Source organism: Microcaecilia unicolor, chromosome 1 (assembly GCF_901765095.1).
Source record: "Microcaecilia unicolor chromosome 1, aMicUni1.1, whole genome shotgun sequence".
In the NCBI taxonomy this organism is placed as follows: domain Eukaryota; kingdom Metazoa; phylum Chordata; class Amphibia; order Gymnophiona; family Siphonopidae; genus Microcaecilia; species Microcaecilia unicolor.
The window spans coordinates 24559512-24584155 of record NC_044031.1 but is presented as its reverse complement, the minus strand read 5'-3'; the positions used below and the strand labels follow the sequence as shown (position 1 = coordinate 24584155).

Here is a 24644-nt window from a genome sequence, read left to right as displayed (position 1 = left end):
GCGCAGGCTTCTGCTTCTGTGAGTCTGACGTCCTGCACATACGTGCAGGACGTCAGACTCACAGAAACAGAAGCCTGCACGGCCTAATGGAATAGCAACATTCCATGTAGAATCTCCAATAATAGCAACATTCCATGCAGAATCTCCAATAGTAGCAACATTCCATGTAGAATCTCCAATAGTAGCAACATTCCATGTAGAATCTCCAATAGTAGCAACATTCCATGTAGAAGTCGGCCCTTGCAGATCACCAATGTGGCCGCGCAGGCTTCTGCTTCTGTGAGTCTGACGTCCTGCACATACGTGCAGGACGTCAGACTCACAGAAACAGAAGCCTGCGCGGCCTAATGGAATAGCAACATTCCATGTAGAATCTCCAATAGTAGCAACATTCCATGCAGAATCTCCAATAGTAGCAACATTCCATGCAGAATCTCCAATAGTATCTATTTTACTTTTGTTACATTTGTACCCCGCGCTTTCCCGCTCATGGCAGGCTCAATGCGGCTTCCATGGGGCAATGGAGGGTTAAGTGACTTGCCCAGAGTCGCAAGGAGCTGCCTGTGCCTGAAGTGGGAATCGAACTCAGTTCCCCAGGACCAGAGTCCACCACCCTAACCACTAGGGGGGCTTAGCAGACAAGGTAAGGGAGCAGTGATCAGATGTGTACCTGGGAGCATTTTACGAAGTCCACTGCAGTTCCCCCTAGGGTGCCATATCGCTTTCCTGGGATGTCACTTTTCCATTATTCTACCAGATGGTTGGCTTAAGTACTGCTTGGAAGCTGGGCATCGCCATAGAAGTTAAAGGGTCCTTTTACTAAGGTGCGCTGAAAAGTGGCCTGCACTGGTGTCAACGCGTGTATTGGATGCACGCAGGTTCATTTTTCAGCGCACCTGCAAAAAAGGCCTTTTTTTTTTTTTAACAAAATGTTTGGGCTGAAAATGGACACGTGGTAAAATGAAAATTGGCGTGTGTCCATTTTGTGCCTGAGGCCATACCACCACCCATTGGCTTAGCGGTAAGGTCTCGCATGTTAACCAGTCGGTAATTGTCTGCGCGCGTACAATGCTGATTGCCGCCCGGTTAGCATGCGCCTACTGGGCGCACATACAAAATGAACTCACCGCCCAGGCCACATGGTAGCCGGGTGGTAGTTCCAAATTGGCCCGTGTTGGGCGCACCTAGGTGGCTTAGTATAAGGGCCCCTAAATGTTTCTAAATGAAATATATCAAATTTTTAAAAATGCTATTCATTTGATGGGCACAGGAGGATTTTTATGCCTCTGACTGCAGCTAAGCCTTGAAGTGACCACATTTTGAATGGTTGAGGCCTTTTCCTCCTTCTGATTTCTCCACGTTATTTTCTTCAGTGAGGATTTGTTTGCTCGTTGAAGTATAATAACCCATAGATCCATCTGCTTTTATAATGGATGGCAGTAGTGGATCCTCCATCCCTGCCACCGTCGTATACTGTTCCCTGATAACTACTGCTGTGCATTTATCTGTGAATATAATTAGAAATATAACCCAATTTTATTCCTGGACACAGGCTATGAAAAGGTCAATCCTGATATAATCTCGAGAATTAAACAAGAGGAAGATCTGTATGTCTTGGATCCACAGGAGTCGGAAGTTACTCAGTCATACTCCGGTGAGTAATCATACTATCCAGCTTATAATCGAAATAGTAAAACGCCTATATTGTGACCCAAATCGGGAGATAGACGTTTATCTCACAAAAACGAATAAAGCGGTATAATCGAAAGCCGAATTTGGACGTTTTCAACTGCACTCCGTCGCGGATGCGGACAAAGTTGATGGGGGCGTGTCAAAGGCGGAACTGGGGCATGGTTATCGGCCGATCAGAGATAGGCGCCTTTCGCCGATAATGGAAAAAAAAATATGCGTGTTTAGCGAGAATTCAGGGCACTTTTCCTGGACCTTGTTTTTCCACGAATAAGGCCCCAAAAAGTGCCCTAAATGACCAGATGACCACTGGAGGGAGTCGGGGATGACCTCCCCTGACTCCTCCAGTGGTCACAAACCCCCTCCCACCACAAAATATGCCGTTTCACAACTTTTTATTTTCACCCTCAAATGTCATACCCACCTCCCTGGCAGCAGTATGCAGGTCACTGGAGCAGTTATTAGGGGGTGCAGTGGACTTCAGGCAGGTGGACCCAGGCCCATCCCCCCCCCCCCACATGTTACACTTGTGCTGGTAAATGGGAGCCCTCCAAACCACCCCCCAAACCCACTGTACCCACATGTAGGTGCCCCCCTTCACCCCTTAGGGCTATAGTAATGGTGTAGACTTGTGGGCAGTGGGTTTTGAGGGGGATTTGGGGGGCTCAACACACAAGGGAAGGGTGCTATGCACCTGGGAGCTGTTTTACCTTTTTTTTTGTTTTTGTAAAAGTGCCCCCTAGGGTGCCCGGTTGGTGTCCTGGCATGTGAGGGGGACCAGTGCACTACGAATCCTGGCCCCTCCCACAAATAAATGACTTGGAGTTATTCGTTTTTGAGCTGGGCGCTTTCATTTTCCATTATCGCTGAAAAACAAAAACGCCCAGCTCACAAATTGTCGAATAAAACATGGACGTCTATTTTTTGCGAAACTATGGTTCGGTCCGCCCCTTCACGGACCCGTTCTCGGAGATAAACGCCCATGGAGATAGACGTTTTCGTTCGATTATGCCCCTCCACGGAGAGTAAGAGGAGCTATATATAAGCATAGAAGAAAAGTGTTAGGAGGAATTACAGAATAAAGTTGAGCAGTAATAATTTACAGAGTAGGAGAAGGCAATAGAGGGTAGATAAGTAAATAGTTGTTGAACAAAATAATAAGAGGTAGTGGAGTACAGGTGAATAACAAATAACTAAGCTGAGTAAGTGTCTACGCGCGCCAAAATGGAGTTACCGCCCGGCTATCGCATAGCTCTCGCGGTAATTTCATTTCTGGCGCACGTCGGAAAAATAATTTTTCTTTTCGGACGTGCGTATTGGATGCATTTAAAGCGCATAGGTCATTATCGTTTGCGTGAGAATTTACCGCTAGATCAATGGCTGGCGGTAAGATCTCGGACCCAAAATGGATGCGCGGCAATTTTCATTTTGCCACACGTCCATTTTCGGCAAAAAAAAAAAGGCATTTTTTTTTTTACAGGAGCATCGAAAAATGATTCTGCGTGTGCCCAAAACGCACATCTGCACTACTGCAGGCCATTTTTCAGCACGTCTTTGTAAAAAGGCCCCATAAATCGGTAAAAGGAGAAATGACAGAGTAAAGCTGTTCAGATTAAGGGAATATGTTACAGAGTACAGGTGAACAATAAGTATTATAGGGTAAAGATGATCGATACATATCATGTAGTGTAAGAGGTAGTAGGTACAGGATACAGATGAGTTAAAATGCTATACAGAGTAAGAAGAGGAAAAGAGCACAGTTGAGCGATAATGTTTTACAGATAAAAGGAATTATAGAACACAAGTGAGATTAAATACTATTCAGCGTAATAAGAGCTGGTGGTCCCTGCGCGACCATCATGGATTTCGATGACATTTTCTGTGAACATTCATACATGTCCCCAATGAACATTGGTAAAGTTTTACGTTCGCTGAGGCAATACTTGCTGAGATATAGTCATTTCTTTGACCCCATACTGCAGCCTTCGCGCAGGGACCACCAGACCACTTGACATGGAATGACGTTGTACAAAGTAAGAGAATGTATTAAAGACTACAGTTAAATAAAGTGACGTTATTTTCCTGTAACGGGTGCTCTCTGTGGTCAGCATTATATAAGCCCTCACACGTGGGCAATATCAGATAAAGCCCAGCATGGTAAAAAGATTTTTTAGAGAGCTCTAGAAGTTTGTATAATTTTTTTTTTTGTGGATGTGAGCCATATGTATGCAATGAGATAAAAGTGAGAGGACGACCAAGGATTCCAAAGGCTGAGAAGATGTATAATAATATAGATATTTATTAAGGTATAAAGACTCCTTAAATATCTTGGTATTTGTAAAATATAAGAGCCATGTGTTTTTAAGGTGTAAAGCCTTTAGGTTGGACATAAGCGAAGCAGTGTAGTGACTGTAGTGAGGGAATTCAATTCTCGGTAAATTCAATCCACCCAACTCCAGGTACTGGAGACATAGGTAAAGTGACGCTTATCCCTGCATATAATAATGCAGTGGGCAATTAAGTGCAGAGACTTCCTTTAAATGGGTTTTAAAAACAGTATGTACAGTTACACAGGGTTTCTGAGCTGTGAATTTTTCTCATTAGATTTCAGCTAACATCCCTCTCAGTGATTTAGAAATGTGACTCTTCATGTGAAAAGTTTGGGGGAGGGGGGGGGGGCGGGATATGGACCCTTGTGCTGGATTTTTCTAAACATCAGAAATCCATGCTGTCCATCGTCTAGCCTCGACTTTCCTGGTAGCGGGCACAGGGCCGGTCTTAGCAAGTGCGGGGCCCTATGCAGACCAATTTGGAGGGGCCCCATCCTAGCCCCACCCCACCATAGCCCTGCCTCACCGTAGCCCCGCCCCCACCCTAGCTCCACCCCATTGATAAGATTATTCCATTTTTAGAACATTTTTTATGAAATTTCAAATAAAGACAAATGAAGCTAAACTTGTACAAAAAACTGATTGAAATAATAAGCACAATGCTATCATTGCTTTTGACTCGTAACCACTCGCCTCCACCTACCCTCCTCTCTTCCTTCCCGTTCACATTAATTGATTTGATTTGCTTACTTTATTTATTTTTTGTCTATTAGATTGTAAGCTCTTTGAGCAGGGACTGTCTTTCTTCTATGTTTGTGCAGCGCTGCGTATGCCTTGTAGCGCTATAGAAATGCTAAATAGTAGTAGTAGTAGTATCATGAAACCTCCCCTCCCCAGAAATTATTCAGTTCAGGTCCACTACAATTAGTAGTTCCAATTCTCATAACAAAGGAGAATAAAGGAAAAATATTAAGAAAAGATTCAGTACTTTCAAATTCCCCTATTACTCTGTAACCCATATATGCAATAAAATAAAAATGAAATGAAAAGATATACAATAAAATTAAGTGATATGTAAATATAATGTACAATATAAAAACATATAGACCACCAAGGTATTAAAATTGTTTTAAAATATATACCACAGCTCTCTGACTCAAGAAGACTCCGACTCTGTCATCCATAATTGTCTGACAACACACAGAAAAAAATAAGTAAAAAAAAAAAAAGTCACAATTAATACCTTATACACCAATATACCAGCCATACGGAAAATGCAGACCGTCAACAATATGAAGCTAGCAAGGGATCATAATACCACAATTCTCATGCAGCGCCACAAAACACCCTTTTAGAGGTAGTGTGTCATGATTTAGGCTCTACACCCTTTCTGATGTTTGGTGCCACCTTAGTAAGGCCAACACACAATCTCTCCACTGCAAAACACTATACACAAACGTGTGCAAAAACACACTCATAACCTTAACAAACCATAAACAGCACTAATTCCAAGGACAGAACGAGCTACAACCTTATGCGTGGCGTGGAAAGGCAACTGTAATTACACCTGGCTCTAAAACACCAGTGCACAACCTAGTGAAAAAACAAACAAAAAGGGATTCAAACTATACGCTAGCAGGATACTGCACCTTCCTTGATCACACCTGAAAAACACATGAATGCAAAATACTGAACTGGAAAGTTACCTCAAGAAGTCAGACTCAGCATGCAACAATACTACAAAAATTGAAACTTACATGAAAAATATCACAGATGCACATTTCCAAAAACTGACACATTCCAATTAATAAATCCTGAATAAAATAGTTTTTTCTACCTTTGTTGTCTGGTGACTTTGCTTTTCTGATCATGCTGGCTCAGTATCCGATTGTGCCGCTTTCTGTCCTCTTAACTCCGTTTCCAGGGCTTCCTTTCCATTTATTTCTTTACTTTCCGCCTTTCTTCTTCATTTCTTGCCCTACGTCCGTAAGTAAAAGCTGGGTCCTCCGCAGACTTGACTGTCCAGTGGATCCAGCTTCTGCCTATTTTCTATATCCATGTGCACTTTTTCTCCTCTCTTCCTTTTTCCCTCACCTCATCTCCTTCCTCACTCTTCCCTCGCCTCCATCCACGTCCAGCATTTCTTCTCTCTCCTCCATCCACCCATGTCCAGCGACCTTCCTGTCCCCCCTGCCATCCATCTATGTCCAGCAACCCCCCCGTCCCCTCTGCCCTCCCCTGCCATCCACCTATGTCCAGAGACCCCCTCCCCTCCAACCACCCATGTCCAGCGACCCTCCTGTGCCCCCTGCCCTCCACCTATGTCCAGAACCCCCCTCCCCTGCCATCCACCCATGTCCAGTGACCCTCCTGTCCCCCCTGCCCTCCCCTGCCATCCACCTATGTCCAGAACCCCCCCTCCCCTGCCATCCACCCATGTCCAGCGCCCGTCCTGTCCTCCCTGCCCGCCCCTGCCATCCACCTTTGTCCAGAAACCCCCTCCCCTGCCATCCATCCATGTCCAGCGACCCTCCTGTCCCCCCTGCCATCCATGTCCAGCAACCCCCCTGTCCCCTATGCCCTCCCCTGCCATCCACCCATGTCCAGCGACCCTCCTGTGCCCCCTGCCCTCCCCTGCCATCCACCTATGTCCAGAACCCCCCTCCCCTGCCATCCACCCATGTCCAGTGACCCTCCTGTCCCCCTTGCCATCCATGTCCAGCAACCCCCCCTGTCCCCATGCCCTCCCCTGCCATCCACCCATGTCCAGCAACCCTCCTGTGCCCCTGCCCTCCACCTATGTCCAGAAGCCCCCTCCCCTCCATCCACCCCATGTCCAGTGACCCTCCTGTCCCCCTTGCCAACTGCCTTCCACCTATGTCCAGTAACCCCCCCCCGTCCCCCCTGCCCTCCACCCATGTCCCGCGACGCGAGTCTCCTCGTTCCCCTGCTGCTCCCCCTTCCTCCAGCCACCTGAGACCCCTCCCGTCTGAGCCCCCCCTCCCCGACCCGACAAACGACCCTCTTCTGCCGCCCGCACCTCACCTGACCCGACTCAGCATTTAAAAAAAACCTCCAAGCGGTGGTGCCGGTGCCTCGCGTCTGAGAGAAGAAAACTCGCTTCGTCGTTGGCCGGCTTTCCCTCAAGTCCCGCCCTTGCGGAAGTTACATCAGAGGGCAGGACTTGAGGGAAGGCCGGCCAACGACGAAGCGAGTTTTCTTCTCTCAGACGCGAGGCACCGGCACTGCCGCTTGGAGGTTTTTTTAAAATGCTGGGTCAGGTGAGGTGAGGTGCGGGCGGCAGAAGAGGGTCGTTTGTTGGGGAGGGGGGGCTCAGACGGGAGGGGTCTCAGGTGGCTGGAGGGAGGGGGAGCTGCAGGGGAATGAGGAGACTCGCGTCGCGGGACATGGGTGGAGGGCAGGCGAGCGTGGTCGGAGAGGCAGAGGCGAGGCGCGCCGCGCGGGGCCCCCTTAGGTGCGTGGCCCTATGCGGCCGCCTCGGTCGCCTCTGCCTAAGACCGGCCCTGAGTGGGCAAGATAACACTGGCCTCATCATGAAAAGGTCCACATGCGCCGCCAGTGTTAAAGGTGGTTCATAAATGGACTATTTATACCAGATGTCAAAACTTGCAGCTATTCGAAATGGACAGGTGATTCAGTTTTATAAACTCTGGGACAAATATAGAGAGTGGAGAGCCCGATCGGGGATTGACTTGGACGCCTCACGGCTGCTGGTCCCGATGCTATAAGTGGTGTCTATGCTTGTTGGATCCCATTTAAGTGAATAATGGACTTGGGCTATCGGTGGCCATGCGCATCTTATCCTGCGTAATAAGGGAGGGGGTGGGAATAGAGGGGGGAAGGGAGAGTTGAGGGTTGTGATGTTGTAACATAGCTATGCAAAATGCTTTATTGATGTTTGTTAAAAATTTCTCAATAAAAATATTGGGGGGAAAAAAAGGAAATCCATGCTGTCTTTGCCTAGCATCAGAAAATTTCTTTCCTTAATTATTAATAAGGTCCTTAGTAACTAATACATAGTTAATGTCTCTTCTGTATATTTAACAGATAAGGAAGTCATAAAGAGAGAGGAAAATAAGGAGAATATGAAAGAATATCTTGTAGAAATTGAAGAAATCCCAAGACAATCGATGAATGTCTGTGAGAATATTTCCCAAGGGACCGAGAGGAAAAACGCAAGGAATCATGAGGAGGAATTGGAGAAGAAGCAGAGAGACCTTTCGGGAGACTCTCTGGATGGAGTCATTGAGTGTGAGATAAGTGATGGGGAACTCATAAACATCCCTGAGCACCAGAGAATCCTGAGAGCCGAGAGACCCTTCCAAAATAATAACGGTGATCAAGTGACTTCTGAACTCCATCAGGAAGAGCGGAAAGGGAAGAAACCCTGTCTGTGGGACAATTGCCAAAAAAGCTTTGGTAAGAAATATAATTTATCATTTGACCAGAGAGCCAACACTAGAGAGAAATCCTTTTCATGCTCTCAGTGTAGGAAGTGTTTCAGACCGAAGTTAAATCTGAAATTACACCAGAAAATGCATTCTGAAGTGAAACCATTTCTGTGCACTGAATGTAGCAACTGTTTCTGTCATAAGGAAGCATTAATTACACGCCAAAGAACAGACGCTGAAAAAAGACCTTTAGATAGTGTTGACTGTGTCAGATCTCGTAACTGTAAGCATTTCTTAAGAAACACCCAAAGAACAAACACAGAAAAGAGAAAATCGTTACGTTCTGAACTTGAGAAAAGAACTCGTGAGAAGAAAAATCAAATTAAGCGCAAATTAAAAGGATCAGGAAAAAAAGGATTTATGTGTACTGAGTGTGATAAATGCTTAACTTCTTTACGATCTCTAAGAAGGCATCAAATGGGTCACATGGAAGAGAAACCATTTGCATGCACTGAATGCAAGAAAGGTTTCACTTGTCTGTCAACACTGAAAATTCATCAAATGATCCACACAGGAGTGAAACCCTTCCCATGTACTGAGTGTGATAAAAGCTTTCCTTATTTGTCACATTTAAGAAGGCATCAAATGATTCATACAGGAAAAAAGCCTTTTACATGCATCGAGTGTAACAAGGGGTTCAATCGTCTGTCAAATTTGAAAATTCATGAAAGGATCCATACAGGAGAGAAACCTTTCACATGTACTCTGTGTAATAAATGTTTCACTCAACTATCATATCTGAAAATTCATCAAAAAAGTCACTTCACAGAAAAATCTTTTACATGTGATGAGTGTGATAAAAAGTTCATTTCCTTAGCATCTCTACAAAGACACAGAATAATGCATACAGGGAATAAACCTTTCACATGTACTGACTGTGATAAGGGTTTCTTGTCATTAGGCTCTCTAAAAAAGCATCAAATCAGCCACACAGGAATCAAATCCTTTCCGTGCATTGAGTGCAATAAATGTTTTGCTCATCTAGAAAATCTGAAAATTCATCAAAGGATCCACACAGGAGAGAAACCTTTCACATGCACCGAGTGCGATAAAAGTTTCATTTCTTTATCGTCTTTAAGAAAGCACCAATGGATCCACACAGGAAAGAAACCTTTTACTTGCATTGAATGTAAAAAATGTTTTAGTTATCTATCATATCTAAAAAGTCACCAGCGGATACATACGGGGGAGAAACCGTATGTGTGTACTGAGTGCGGTAAACGGTTCCTTTTTTTATCATACTTAACAAGACATCAAATGATCCACACAGAAAAGAATAATTTTACATGCATTGAGTGTAATAAAGCATTCACTGATCTATCAGATTTAAGACTTCATCAAAGCATCCATATAGAAGAGAAATTTTTCCCAACATTTTGGGGGCCATAACCTTGATGACGAATTTTCAAGGACACCTATGTAGATTATTATCCATATTACATCTTATGAACTCTATAAGGAAGTTGTGTTTGACATAATACAAGTACTATATAGCGAGTGAGAGACTAAAATCATGTTCCACGAACCTTGGTTTGGCAGTGTGAGGTTCCTTATTGTTATGGTAATGCACAAACACCCATTTGGAGATATTGCCCCTGAGAGGAACCTTTCACGTACATTTATTTGTACCTAAGAAGGCATTGAGTGATCCACATGGAAAAGTTTACATGCATTGAGTGTATTAAGGCTTCCAATTATTTTATCTGATTTGAAAATTCATTAATCCAAATGGGAAAGAAACTCTTCCAAGAATTTAGATCAACAAATGATGAAAACCAAGTGACAAATGTGTAAATACAGTAGGAAATACAAAGCATTGCTCCAGGAACCATTTGTTAATCAAACCCAGACACGTGAATGGGATGAGCAACTTGATAGTTGCAGCCCAGGACAGTGGATAAAGGATGAGAAGGTTTACAGTAAGTATAGATAAAACTGACACAACAAACATCTATAGATTCTATAAGAAACAGCTTTAAAATGTTAGGGTAAAGGGTCATGGATTTGATATACTGCCTTTCTGTGGTACTGCAAAGTGGTTTACGTATATTATTTGCAGGTACTTTCTGTGTTCCTAGTGGACTCACAATTTTTGTTTTTGCTTGTTTTTTTTTTGTACCTGGGGCAGTGGAGGGTTATGGGATAAATTCTATATATGGCACCTGAAAATTCTGCGCGGTAAAAAAATACGCCTAGGTGTATTCTCTAAAGTATACCTAAATTTTATAGAATAGGCTTAAATTTCCGCACGGGATATAGAATAATGCCCAGCGCCTCTGCACTCGACCAAATTTGGTCTCATCCATTTAGGCCATGTTTTACTTGGCGTAAATCCCGACGCCTATATTAGGTTCAGAGCGGGCGTATTCTATAATAATACGCATAGATTTTAGAAATGCCCATACCCACACCCCCTTTTCAACTCTGTGACTTGGAATTTGCACCACGTTACAGACTACGCTTAACGAGTATGCATAAATTGTAATTAATGCCAATTAGTGCTGATTAGAGAATTACACGGGGACAAAGTTTCCCCCACCCCGTCCCCGCAGGTTCTGTCTCCGTCCCCGTCCTGTCCCTGCGGGCCCTGTTTCCATCCCCATCCTGTCGCCCCAGGTTCTGTCCGTCCCCGCCACATCCCCGTGGGCTCTGTCTTCAGCTGCAGATGCCTCTAACACTTACAATTTTATATTTAAATCTTTTTATTAAAGTATAAAAAGGAGCAATATGCTGTGAAGCTGTTGTTTATAAATCACAAATAGAAAACAATAATAAAAGTGGACAACTATAATAACCCCATCATAGCTAATTACTACAACCTCAAGGAATCCTAATCCACCCTGTTAAAATGTCCAGGGGTACAAGCTAAAACCTGTTCTGTATGCCCTAGTGGGGAAGAAATACGTCCTATGAAACACTGTTATGATTTTGCGTAGGTTCCCCCATGCAAATTTTGCTAATTGTGGCCAGCATGTATGCTTGTTTTTCCAAAAAAATCAAAATATTGTTGTCTGCGTCACCCAAACCTAAATAACAGTCCAGTTCATTAAAAGGCTTCAAAGTAGAAAATGACACGGTGACAAAATTTGTCCCCATCCCTGCCCCGTCCCTGTTGGATCTGTCCCCACTCCTGCGGTTACCGCGGGACCACATCCTTATGTCATTCTCTAGTGCTGATAATTGCTTGTTAACATACTACTACTACTACTACTTAACATTTCTAGAGCGCTACTAGGGTTACGCAGCGCTGTACAAATTAACGAATAAGGACGGTCCCTGCTCAGAAGAGCTTACAATCTAAAGGACGAAATGTCAAGTTGGGGTAGTCTAGATTTCCTGAGTTAGAGGTGTTGTGATTAGGTGCCGAAGGTGACATTGAAGAGGTGGGCTTTGAGCAATGATTTGAAGATGGGTAGGGAGGGGGCCTGGCGTATGGGCTCAGGGAGTTTGTTCCAAGCATGGGGTGAGGCGAGGCAGAAAGGGCGAAGCCTAGAGTTGGCGGTGATGGAGAAGGGTACTGAAAGGAGGGATTTGTCTTGAGAGCGGAGCAGGGGCGTATCTGAGGTTCGGCGGTAGGGGGGGCAGGGGCTAGAGTGAGGGGGCACATTATAGCCCCCCCTACCGCCGTCAACCCCCCCCCCAACCGCCGTCAACCCCCCCCTACCGCTGTTAACACTCCCTCCCTCCCCCTGCCCCGAGGTCCGGCTTTTTAAAATATTGCTTCAGCTGGCGGGGGACCCCAACCCCCCACCAGCCCAGCCGCGATCTTTAACTTTTTCATCCTCGTCGTGCAGCGCGCTGTGAAAGCTGCATGCATCTTTAGATCCAGTTGGATGGAGTCTGACGTCGCACTTGATCTACTGCCTTTCTGAGGTTTTTGCAACTACATTCAAAGCGGTTTACATATATTCAGGTACTTATTTTGTACCAGGGGCAATGGAGGGTTAAGTGACTTCCCCAGGGTCACAAGGAGCTGCAGTGGGAATCGGTTCCCCAGGATCAAAGTCCACTGCACTAACCACTAGGCCCCTAAAAGAATGAATTATAGTTAAGTGAACTCCTGAAAATCAAAAAGAGATGTACTGCTGTTGCTCTGCTACAAACCCTTCGTTTCAATCGACAACATGCCACAAATGGAGCATGCTAAAAAAAAGTAGGAGAAAGGGGCATGCTATTAAACTGATGCCTGTTTACGATGTCTAATTACAAAAATCAAAGCAAATAAGTATGTAAGTGATAACATATATTAAAACATTTGAGGGTTGATGTAAAAAGAGAAGACAGAGACCACACTATCTGTGAGTAATGGCCAGTTTATTAGATGACATCAGAATGACTTTTGGCCTGATCAAATGTTCAAAGGCAACACTCCTTAATGCTCTAATGGTAAGTAAGGAAAACCGAAAACCTCTCTGACGGAGACAAGTGGTAGGGGCAGATGGCTTCAATGTGAAAGAACTTGAACAGGCAGACAAATATAATTATCAGGGTGTAGAACATAGTGGCATAGCTGTGGGTGAGCTTGGGTGGGCCTCTTGCCTAGGCCCACCCAGTCTAGTGGTCCCCCAAAACACCTCATTGGCAGTGTCTCACTCCTCTCTGTCTCTCTCTCTCGCGCTTTCTTTCTGTCCACTGCTGGTGGCACAACATCTGCCTCTCTCTGTCTCAACCCCCCCCCCCCCCCCATCTACCTTCAAGCAGTTGCCTACAGCAGTTCCTGTAGACAACCGCATCCCGCCCTTGATGATGTCACTTCCTGGTTTTTCACTGGCACGGCGGGGACACAGTAGAGGGAGGCCTATAGGGCTGGAGCAGGTTGACTACAGTAATCGCTGCCGGCGACTGCTTGGAAGTAGGCCGGGGAAGGAGAGTTTTCAGAGAGAGACGAGCAGATGCCAGGAAGGGGGGGGGGTGGGGAGGGGAGGGAGAGAAAAATGATGATACGTGGGGCAGGGATGGAGGGAAAGGTAAAAACAAATGTGTATTTGTGTGGGGGTGGGCAGGGCCCACCCGAAATGGCAGGTCTTGGTACACCCCTGGGAGAACAAGGTCCAACAATTGAGTACAAATTACCGAGAGAAAAAAAATCAGCAAAGAATATTACAGAATACTAGAACTAATATTGAAAAGTGCTTTAACAGCACAGAAAAAGATACAGGTTATCAACTAGCTTGCAATCCCCCTACTTTCATAAAGCTAGATTGGGCCCATAAGAACCTTAAAAAATTCAGGTTTAGAAGAAACAAACAACTCCATTCCTACTAGGTAATCTAAATGAATAAGTGTGTGTGAAGTTGTACATCCCAAGAAAAGATTACACAGAGGAGCGACTATCGCAGGCCTCCAGTCAAACTTCACAGCCTCAATCAATGCAAATCCTCAAAGTACTAGAGACTGCCTACAGTCGGTCTCCATGCATAAACCTGAACAAGCTTTCCGTTGAGAAGGAACGAGTGAAGATCTATCTGGATGCAGTAGAAACTACTTCATAAACCTCAAATAGATGGCAGGAATGATTCATGAAAGATGAACTTAAATCTAAAGGTGAGATACTTATAATTGCAGAAACAAAAGAGAAGGACCAGAAATCCCCACGAAGAGGACAGGAAAAATGGACAAAGTGAGGAGATGATGACACTTTATGGAATCAGCAGACTTTATTCCCTCCAGCAAAATATGACCCGACACGGCCGTGTTTCAACAACGCAGTTGCCTGCATCAGGGGTCTGAGCACAAATGGCTGGCAATAACAGACAATATACACTTATGCACAGTGATCCGATCATTATGCTGTCATTTGTGCGACAACAAGAAACTCACCATGGTTTCATTTTGATTTGTCTTTTGCATATTGGAAAGACTGTTTATCGGATCACTGTGCATAAGTGTATACGGTCTGTTATTGCCAGCCATTTGTGCTCAGACCTCTGACACAGGCAACTGTGTTGCTGAAACACGGCCGTGTCGGGTTGTATTTTGCTGGATGGAATGGAATAAAGTCTGCTGGTTCCATAAAGTGTCTTCATCTCCTCACTTTTGTCCGTTTTTTTTAAATATTTATAATTGTAACACCGACTAGTGGACTATGGACAAGATGGTTCACAACTAGTATAGAAAAATGGTAAAACAGACAAATTCAGTTTGTGTAGCACAGGACTAAAAACTGTTCTCATCTCACTGCTAATTGTGACACGGTGTAGAAGACTCATCTACAGAAAGGCACAATAAGGTGCTCATTTTCAAAGCACATAGATGTTTCAAAATGGCCAAAACAAAAGTCCACCTACCGAAAACATCTAAATCGCCATTTTCGAACTGCAGAATTAAAACGTTTTTTTCACTTCAGTTTGTCCAAATAGTAAAGGGGCGTGGTGGAGGTGTGACAAGGATAGGACTAGGGCGGGCCAAGAAGTTGGACGTCTTTCAGCTATCATGGAAAGCAAGAAATGTCCAAGAGGCAAAAAAAAAAAGGGACGTTTTTGTCTAGACTACTACTACTACTACTTATCATTACTAAAGCGCTACTAGACCTGTTTCAATCATGTCCAAGTTACAAAAAGATGCTCAGATTGACCAGCTGACCACTGGAGGGATTAAGGCATAACCCTTTTTTAATCTCCCATTGGTCACTAACCTCCCCTTGACCCCCTAAGAAGTGAAACAGACTGTGGATACCAGGATGTCTTGACAGCTGCAGGTGTTATGGTCATACTCAACAGCGTAGCAAGCAGGTTCCTGGAGTAGCCTAGGGGTCAGTTCAGTAGAATGTGCACGGGGGGGACCCAGGTCCATATCTCATTCTACCTGGTTCATTTATGGTGGAGATTATGAGCCCTCAAGAAACAACCAGATATCTACTGTACCTAAACGTGGGAGACAGTAGGTTTCGTTGTGTTCCTGGAGGGCTCACAGGAGTTATGGTGGGAAGTGTACCTGGGTGCCTTTGTACTGACCACTGCCCGTCTACCCTGCAGTTTTTGTGCTTTCTTTTGTGGCATCCAAAAGTTGGACGTTTCAGCGTCAAGAATGGCTCTTCTTTTTAGTTGAGAAAGGAAACCCAGACGTTTTTCCTGTTCGAAAATGGCTCTACGATGGACTTTTTCTTGTTTTTTGTAATGAGCAGAACGTGCTAAATCGGACTTAGATGACTTTTCAAAAATTCCCCTCGAAGGTAGCTTATCTCCTTCACCGGAACACCAGGACCACAAACTTGACACAAGTGTGGCGAATAAAGAAGTTTTGATCACCTGGGACTTTCTCATTCTCACCCATTAAGAATTTGAAGTAAGAAAACTGCACAATTATAGTAAAATAAAAAGCAGAGCAGCAATATGAATAGATGTGTCAGTATCGAGCAAATAATTCTGTACAAGCTATGGAGAAAGAACACTCTCGGGTCTCCCAAAAATGCAAATCGGAGAACAACAAATGTGGCAGAATGATACCGAAAAATATTCCCACTCATTGTGCACCACTGATCTCTTTAAAAAGAATTTATTTGTTCTTGTTGGTTGATGATCTGTCATTTATTTATAAAGGAATGGACTGTACTCTTTCTGGGATGTTGGGGCCTAAAGTCTATATATGGTGCCGAAAAACATGAGGGCTAAGCACTGTTCTATAAACGATGCTCTGAGTTGGGTGCTGTTTATAGAATAACACCTTGCATCGGGATCCATGTAAAACTTTGAAGCGTGAAGTTTTATACCTACTGGAATCTGATGTAAGTCGTCGTGTGTCGTCGTCCCCCAGTGCAGATCTGCCATATTCTGTAACACTGCATGCAAATTCATGGAATGTCCTTCCAGGCCACTCCCCCATTTCAGATCCACGCACGAGAATTTACGCTCGCCACGTGCGTAAATTCAAATGACTGCCAATTAGCACCGATCAGCACTAATTGGTTCGTTACTCAAATTGTCGTGCAAATTGGGTGGGTGGCCACATTTGCACACAATTTTGGGCACTATATATAGAACTCGAGGGTAGATTTACAGAAGTATAACATAAGAATTACACGTTTTTATCCTGATTCTTTTTTTTGTTACTGTTGGTTGATGAGCTGTCATTTATTTATAAAGGTTTGCACTGTACTCTTTCTGGGACATTAGAACAGAATATAAATGCAATAGATGAAATAAAAATTAAAAAAATAATCTTGTTCAATTGATATCAAGTCTTTTTTCTTGTGCAAAGTAGGAACAATGAATCGGTGTGTGAGATGTAGTTAAAGGAACCCCTTGTGGAATGCTGTTCTAGAAAGGACGCCGTCCATATCCGGCAAGGTACAACGAATTCTAGAATACATGAGAAATGGATGTCCAAGTGCTGGCTATTGTCCGTTTTACAAACTGAAATGACCAAACTATGAATGGGGCAAAACAAGGAACACAGACGTCTTTGTGTCAGCATAGGGACATCCATATTATAAAATGGCCATATAGACCTGTATACAGGGGTGGACTGAGGGTGGTCTGAGCCCTCTGTCCGGCTGCTGCCTGACACCCCCTGCCGCTACCCGCGCTGCCCTGGTCCTACCTGAGGGGTCCTGTTCTGGTAGTCTGGTGGCCTCTGGGGGGGGCGTGTTCTTTCCTGCCCACAGCACTACCGCAATTCCCCCGCTTGCCGGCACCGCCATGATTTCAAAATAGTGGCCGAGACTTCCGGCGGTAGTCTTGTGGGTCTCGACAGTCTCGCAAGACTTCCGCAGGGAGTCTTGGCCACCATTTTTTTTTTTTAATCTTTTTTTATTAACAAAACATTTCAAACATACAGTCATGATGGCAACATTAGACAATAATACAGAAGCCACACTAATTGTTCACCCATCAACCTTTTGCTATTGCTTTGTCCTTTTTTTGTTTTTCCCCCCACCCCCCTCCTCTATGGTAAGTTACCATTTTGATCTTCGAGATAGCGAACTCTAGTGTACATCAAAGCGTTGCAACAAAAACATTCTAATTCCAAAAAGTACTTATTCCCCTATATATCTAGCATGGGTTATTAACAGTTCAAAAGGGCCACCATTTTTTTTTTTTTTTTTTTTTTTTAATCATTTATTTATAATTTTTTCATTTTACAAGGATCACTTGCAAAACAGTAAAACAGAGATGATTGTACATTAAAACAATATTAGAAGAAAAAAACAATCTCAACAAGATAAATGGATTTTATACAATCTTTCTCTTTCTTAGACCACAAAATAAATAGGGAGAGTGAAACAAGACAAGGAGATCAATTTAAGCAACAGCAAACAAAGAAAACGTGGTATTAACCCGATTAGCCCCCGTTATTATTTATCTAAATCATTATTCCACATTGATCATCTGGTTGGTTTCTTCAAGACCATAACGGTGCATAGTCCATCAATTTCATTGGAAACATACTTATTGTCCAATATTAGTGAAAGTAATACACCTGATTTCATTTTTTTTCCCTTTTAAAACCAGAAATTGTTTAACAATACAAACCCTTGAATCTCCAATCCAATTCCCGCTGATTAAAGTAATCCCAGTTTCACAGGCTTCACTCCTTTTGAATTAATATATTAAGAGGAATCATTTCAGAGGAAAAAAAACATTAGGAGTCATACCCGGAACTCTGGGAAAACAACAATCTCGATATTAATCATCTATAACAATATTCATTTTGTTCAAATTTTTTCTGGTCTTTTATCATTTTCAAATCTTAACCGTTTCCTACTTCAGTAGAACTTCATTTGCTGTATATTCTCAAAGGATTCGATTAGATTATCCATGTGGCTCATTAACAAGACTATATCTGAAGCAAAGTCATTCTCTACCACCGTCAGGTCCTGGAGCACCCTCCAGATGACATTCAATGCAACCTCCACGGGAGCCAAAAACTCCAAGCTGATAACTCTTAAGGGTTTAGGAGTAGCACCGCCGACACGGGTTCAGCTGCAAACGACTTCCGTTTCAGCATACACTCCTGACTCACTCCTCCACTCCTTTGGGCATGGTGGTTAAATGATTTTTGAGCGATGAAGTTGTTTCTAGGTCCAAGAGCATCGACGCTCCTTCGTCGGCGCTAATCAAAGGACTCATCAACCCAGTCATCTATGGGCAGCTCGTCACACAGCGGTCCCACACTTGCTGCACAGGGGACAAAACGCTGGTCATCGGCGGCTGACCCCCCATTGTCCCCTTCCTCTGTTAAGGCAACTGCAATGCAGAGAGGAAATTTCAAGTGAACAAAAACTGAACTTCAGAGGACAGCTGGGCCGTTGAGTGTACGAGCTTCAGGTCACCATCTTTCCTCTCTCCCTAATTTGGGACACTCTTTGTCTGGTTTCTCCTCAGAGGCCTGTCTGATATGGGTAACCCTTCAGCATAGCCCTCTGAGTCATTGAAACACGGAAGCCCCTCCACCACTTACAAGGTGGTGTCCCTTCGGAGGGGACCATTTTTTAAATACAGTGGTGCCGGGCAGGGGGAATAGCAGTAGCCCAGCGGGCCAGGCAGGAAAGAACATGTTCCCTCCCCTCCTGCTGGGGCCACTAGATCACCAGCGGCGCACCGGGCAGAGCCTCTGGGCCCTCGACCACTGCCCGGTTGCCCGAATGGTCAGTCCGCCTCTGCCTGTATGCAGAGGAGTAGCCTAATAATTAGAGCAGCCTACAAAGAACCAGACAATGCTGGTTCACATCCCACTGTAGCTCTTTTTAATTTTTCTTTTTAAAATTGTGGGCCCTCCCAGGCCAGAAAAATAGCTACTTTGATTTCCCTTACTCCCTCCAATGGAGAACTGCTCAATCGGAGCTCCTTTCTGTAACCTGGGCATGCCAGATACCAGGTCTAAATACCAATGTTCATCTTTTTGGACATAGATGTCCTTTCCCCCTTCTGAAATCAGAGTTGGGTGTCCATAGTTTGGCCCCTGCCTAGTCCTGCCCAAAAACACACCCAGACCGTGCCCCCTTACCATGTGAACGCATTGACTTTATTATAAAAACGGGATTTGGACGTCAATGCAATATGAAAGTCTAAATGCCAGGTTTCAAACATCCGAACCACCAAATAGAACTTCTAAAATAAGGGCCATTATAGGCTAATTATACGCAAGAGCTTAAATAATGTTAAGAAGTAAACCACCTGCAGAGTAAATTTGCAAGCCAACACACACAGAAGGTGTTCTCTCCACAGAAAAACAACGAAGCAAAGGAAACGGTGGATCCAAAAAAGTCCTCTCACAAGTGGTGTCTCCTTAAACAAGTTCTTTATTTCAAATCAATAAAACAATGACCCGACACGTGGATTACTGGTTTGACAGATCATTTTAGCTTGCAGAAAGTTAACTGGTTGTTAATTTTATCCACATGATTATTTTCTATATTGGAAGTGAATAGACCCCTGACGCAGGCCTTTACGGCCGAAACATGATTCGGGTCGGGTCGTTGTTTTATTGATTTGAAATAAAGAACTTGTTTAAGGAGACACCACTTGTGAGAGGACTTTTTTGGATCCACTGTTTCCTTTGCTTTGAGTAAATTTGCAAGACATTTTGGGCGTTCTATGCCATGTAAAAGTCCAAAAGGTTTACAGAATGGTCTTCACCCTAGATGTTTGTAGGAACATATCTTACCACATTCAGAGGACCTGTGAGAAAGAGTTGATGCTCACTTCTACGATCAGGGTTTCAAGATATTTCTCTTTGGCCCTTTGCAAGTAGTAGGGAAGAGCAGTCGCAGCAAATTCTGACAGACCAACATCAGACTCAACATACCTTGTCTTATGAATGAGGTGGTTATTACGATGGAATGATTGAGAATTTTGCATGTCATTGGTGGTCTGGGCCCCGTGTCCGGCCGCTACCCTCGTTGCCCTGGTCCTACCTGAGGGTTCCTGGTAGTCTGGTGGCCTCTGCGGGGGGGGGGGGGGGGGCATGTTCTTTCCTGCCCGCTGCAGTGCCGTTATTCCCCCACCTGCCGGCGCCGCCATGTTTTCAAAATGGTGGCCGAGACTTCCTGTGGTAGTCTTGCGGGACATGATAAAGGACATTTTTAATAAACTGTCTGATTTTGGACATTTTGCTAAAACCTCCAAAAACTGAGTTGTGAACAGCTATTTTCCGACCTGAAAAAGTCTTATCTTTTTTTTTTTGTTCAAAAATCGCCTTTTCCTACACATGTTGTGGTCAGTGTGTTTTTCTTTTGGATCTTTTTTGGAAAATGAAACGTTCAAGAGAAAAACTCGGGCTGCAAATACTGCAGCGGGACATGTTTATCCACTCCTATCCTAGCTGAGATAATATTTAACCATCTCTCTGACCTCATGTGCCACTTTCTTTAAATTAGTCACCTTACTTTCTAACTTGTCTTACGTTTACCTATCTATATGTTCCATCTTGGCTTTACCCTTCACTATCAATTAAAATGTTCTATTACATATTGTGTTGACATTGTAAGTAGTATACCATGCCATACTTTGTATTGTTTTTGAATATGTTTACTTCTGTAATTGCCTATTGCTCATGTTTGATCTATTCTTACTGTACACCGCCTTTGAGTAAATTCCTTCAAAAAGGCGGTAAATACATCCTAATAAATAAGTAAATATATGGAGAATCAAAGGAGACTTCAGTCTGAATAGGCAGAGCCATCAGCCGAAAGGTAGAGACACTGGGCCACTGAGAAACCAGAATAATGGAATAAACGGGAGCCTCTGCACACCCCCACACAGCATCAAGATAAACCTTCTAACACCTGCAGGAATAACGCCTATAACGAAAGAAGAACAGGACCCGCAGAATAAACCTGGTAACAAAGGCCAGAGGCAGGACGCATGCACAACTAATGTAAGTACATTCATTCTTTCTTTCCTTCTGTTGTGAGATGACTCCTGCTCCTGGAAGTCGAGGGAATATTTATTATGGGGTTAAACGAGAGTAACCAGGGCCATGCCAACACGGTAAGCGAGGTAAGCATGGCAGGAGGGCGCCATCCTCTGGGGGGGCGCCCTGCCGCACCATGCTTAACTCGCCCTCTTCTCCCCAGATCCTTTTCCTTTTTTTTTGTTTAAATTTACCTCTGTCTGGCGGCAGCGTAGCGTTAGTGAGAAGGAGGCGGCACTCCCCCGCCCCGACATGTCAGTCTTCCCTTCGCTCAGTGTCCCGCCTTCTTCTGACGTAATTTCTGATGTCAGAAGAAGGCGGGACACTGAGCGAAGGGAAGACTGACACGTCGGGGCGGGGGAGCGCCGCCTCCTTCTCACTAACGCTATGCTGCCACCGGACAGAGGTAAATTTAAACAAAAAAAAAAAGGAAAAGGATCTGGGGAGAAGAGGGCGGGTAGTGTAGCGATCGTTTTCGGGGGGGGGCCGGAGACCCTAGGCATGGCCCTGAGAGTAACTATTACCTGTTGTTGCCTTCTGAGCGGACTCCCCCAGTCTTAAAAAGGGAAAAGGATTGGTTCTCTGTATACCCCACTGGGGTCCTAGATTGGAAACCTGTGAGCTTGAGGGTTAAAGCTCAAAACTATTGAGGAAATGGATCCTCATAATTAAGAACAAGTTATAAAGGAAAGATCAGAGAGACAGTTTTGTTTCGCTTATTTATGTATTGTTCCCGAACTGAGCGCCTGGGTTTCCCGAGGGGTATCATCATCACATATTGACAGGTCCATGTGGGAACGCATTGTCCGTCGACCCATTATGTATATAAATTTCTGGGATTAAGATGTTTAGGGGTCCTTTTATTAAGGTTGCGTTGAAAAATGTCTTGCGGCAGTGTAGGCGCGGGTTTTGGGCGCGCGGCAATCCATGTTTCCATATCATCAAGCTGATCAATCCATAGACTGGTGGGTTGTGTCCATCTACCAGCAGGTGGAGATAGAGAGCAAACTTTTGCCTCCCTATATGTGGTCATGTGCTGCCGGAAACTCCTCAGTATGTTCTCTATCTCAGCAGGTGGTGGTCACACACAGCAGCAGCTCTGGCTAGGCCTCCAAGCCTAATTTTTAGGTTTTGTTGAGTGCCTGGGGTTGAGGGCTCTTTTGAGCAAGTGCAAACCTGGTGGTGCCAGGTCCCTCCTTTTCTCCCCCCTCCCGCTGGCTCCGTTAAAAAAAAAAAAAAAAAAAAAAAATTTTGAACGTCCTTAAAGGCGTTTATTTCGACGTTTATTTAAGCGTCTATTGCAGCTACTCACTGGGACACCAGGTCGTTACAGCTCGGAGCGGACAGCAGGTAATTTTTACCTTTTTATAGCGGGCAGGGGGTTCCCCGATTCTTCTCCTCGTGGCATATGGCGTCGGAGGGCGAGGGCGCAAAGGGTCGCTCCCCGGATCGCTGGAGCGCTTCTAGAGGGGATGCGGGGGTCTTCAAGCCTGATTCGCCCTTGTTGGGTGACAGTTTCGTGACCGATGTATGTCCCGGTCCTTCCTCCGGCGTGGCGGTTTTTCCCGCCATAAACGCCCATCCCCCGCTCCTCGCCTCCGCCATCTTGGCCGGCCACGCGGCTCGGACGGCTTCTTCTTGGGCCGCCCTTGAGGTTGGAGACATTAATGCCATGAACGCCCTTAATTTGGGCGACGGCACAAAAGCGGCTAAAGTTAAGAGCCGTTCTTCCCGCGCGGCTCCTTCGCGGAGTGTCGCGCCGGACGCCATCTTGGATGCGCAGCATGTCTCTCCCCCGCTCTTGCGAGCGCCGGTTGAGGGTGCGTCTAGGGCTGTTGCCCAGGCTGCGGAAGTGCACAGTCGGGGGGGTTTCTCCCCCGAGTTTGTTTTGCTACTGCATCAGGCCTTCCTCATGCACAACGCTGCCCCTGCTCCCTCGTCTGGTAAAGAGGTTGAGGTTCCCAGAGGTAAACGCCCTCGGGTTGATTCCCAGGCCTTGGAGGAATTTGTCTCCTCCGATGTAGATGAGGGCAGCGTGTCTGAGGTCTCCCAACGGTCCTTTGCGGATTCCTTGGAGGAGACGGATCCCCGCTCGGTTGGAGCGGATGACCCCTCTGCAGCGCGGCTTTTTAGCCCAGAGGATTTGCCCAACCTGTTGCTACAGGCCTTGGACACTTTGAAGATTTCCTCTCCGGAGGACGTCTCTCCCTCAGCCCCTGTTGGCTCTGCCATTATGCTGGGGACGAAGCGCCCGCCTAGAACCTTCCACGTGCATGATGCTATGCACACCTTAATTTCGGCTCAATGGGATGTCCCAGAAGCGAGCCTTAAAGTGGCTAGGGCTATGTCCCGCCTCTATCCTTTGGCTGTGAGTGAACGTGAGGCCTATCTGTGGCCTACCGTGGATTCTTTAATCACTGCGGTGACTAAGAAAACGGCGTTGCCGGTGGAAGGTGGCACGGCCCTAAAGGACGCCCAAGACAGAAGATTGGAGGCGGCCTTAAGGTCGTCCTACGAGGCTACTGCTTTAAATTTGCAGGCCTCAGTTTGCGGTTCCTATGTGGCCAGGGCGTGCCTGACTATGGTGCGGCGGGCTTCCCCCTCGGATTCTTCCTTGAGGGATGATTGGCCGGCCCTGGAATCGGGCTTGGCCTATTTGGCAGACTTGCTGTATGATGTCTTGAGAGCCTCAGCTAAAGGCATGGCTCAGACAATCTCTGCGCGGCGGTGGCTTTGGCTGAAGCATTGGTCTGCTGACCACGCCTCTAAATCCCGCCTGGCTAGATTGCCTTTTAAAGGCAAGCTGCTCTTTGGGGTCGAGCTGGACAAAATCGTGACCGATCTCGGCACGTCTAAGGGCAAGAAGTTACCAGAGGTCAGGGCTCGAGCTAGTGCTCGCCCCGGTACCTCCAGAGGACGGTTTCAGGAAGCCCGTCGGTACCGCCCGGGCAGGTCGGGCTCTTCTGCCTCCTCTTCCTTTAAGAGGACCTTCTCCCCCAAGCAGCGTTCCTTTCGCAGAGACCGCCGTCCCGGAGGTGCTCCCTCCGGTCCTCCCCCAGGGTCTCGTACCCAATGACGGGGTCTTGGTCCACGCCCCAGTGCAGATTGGAGGACGGCTGTCCTCGTTTCTGGGCGAGTGGACCACAATAACTTCAGACGCTTGGGTGCTGGAAGTCATCAGAGACGGCTACAAGCTAGAGTTCTGCCGACCCTTAAGAGACGGGTTTGTACTCTCTCCCTGCAAGTCTCCGGTCAAAGCTGTGGCAGTGCAGCAGACCTTGGACAATCTCATCCGCCTGGG

At 45.5% G+C, this 24644-nt stretch overlaps 2 protein-coding genes and 1 long non-coding RNA gene across 3 annotated transcripts in view; 2 read left to right on the top strand and 1 right to left on the bottom strand.

The window, feature by feature from the left end:
* LOC115463370 (gastrula zinc finger protein XlCGF26.1-like) overlaps positions 1-24644 on the top strand; it is a 952960-nt gene that overhangs the window by 94875 nt on the left and 833441 nt on the right. The gene's annotated exons all lie outside the window — the stretch shown is intronic.
* The window catches only part of LOC115463343 (oocyte zinc finger protein XlCOF6-like), a 389691-nt gene that overhangs the window by 194822 nt on the left and 170225 nt on the right, over positions 1-24644 (bottom strand). The gene's annotated exons all lie outside the window — the stretch shown is intronic.
* On the top strand, positions 8676-16673 carry LOC115464085. Its single transcript, XR_003941238.1, has 3 exons — positions 8676-8687; positions 14586-14588; positions 16503-16673. It is a non-coding gene; the product is annotated as an uncharacterized LOC115464085 (long non-coding RNA).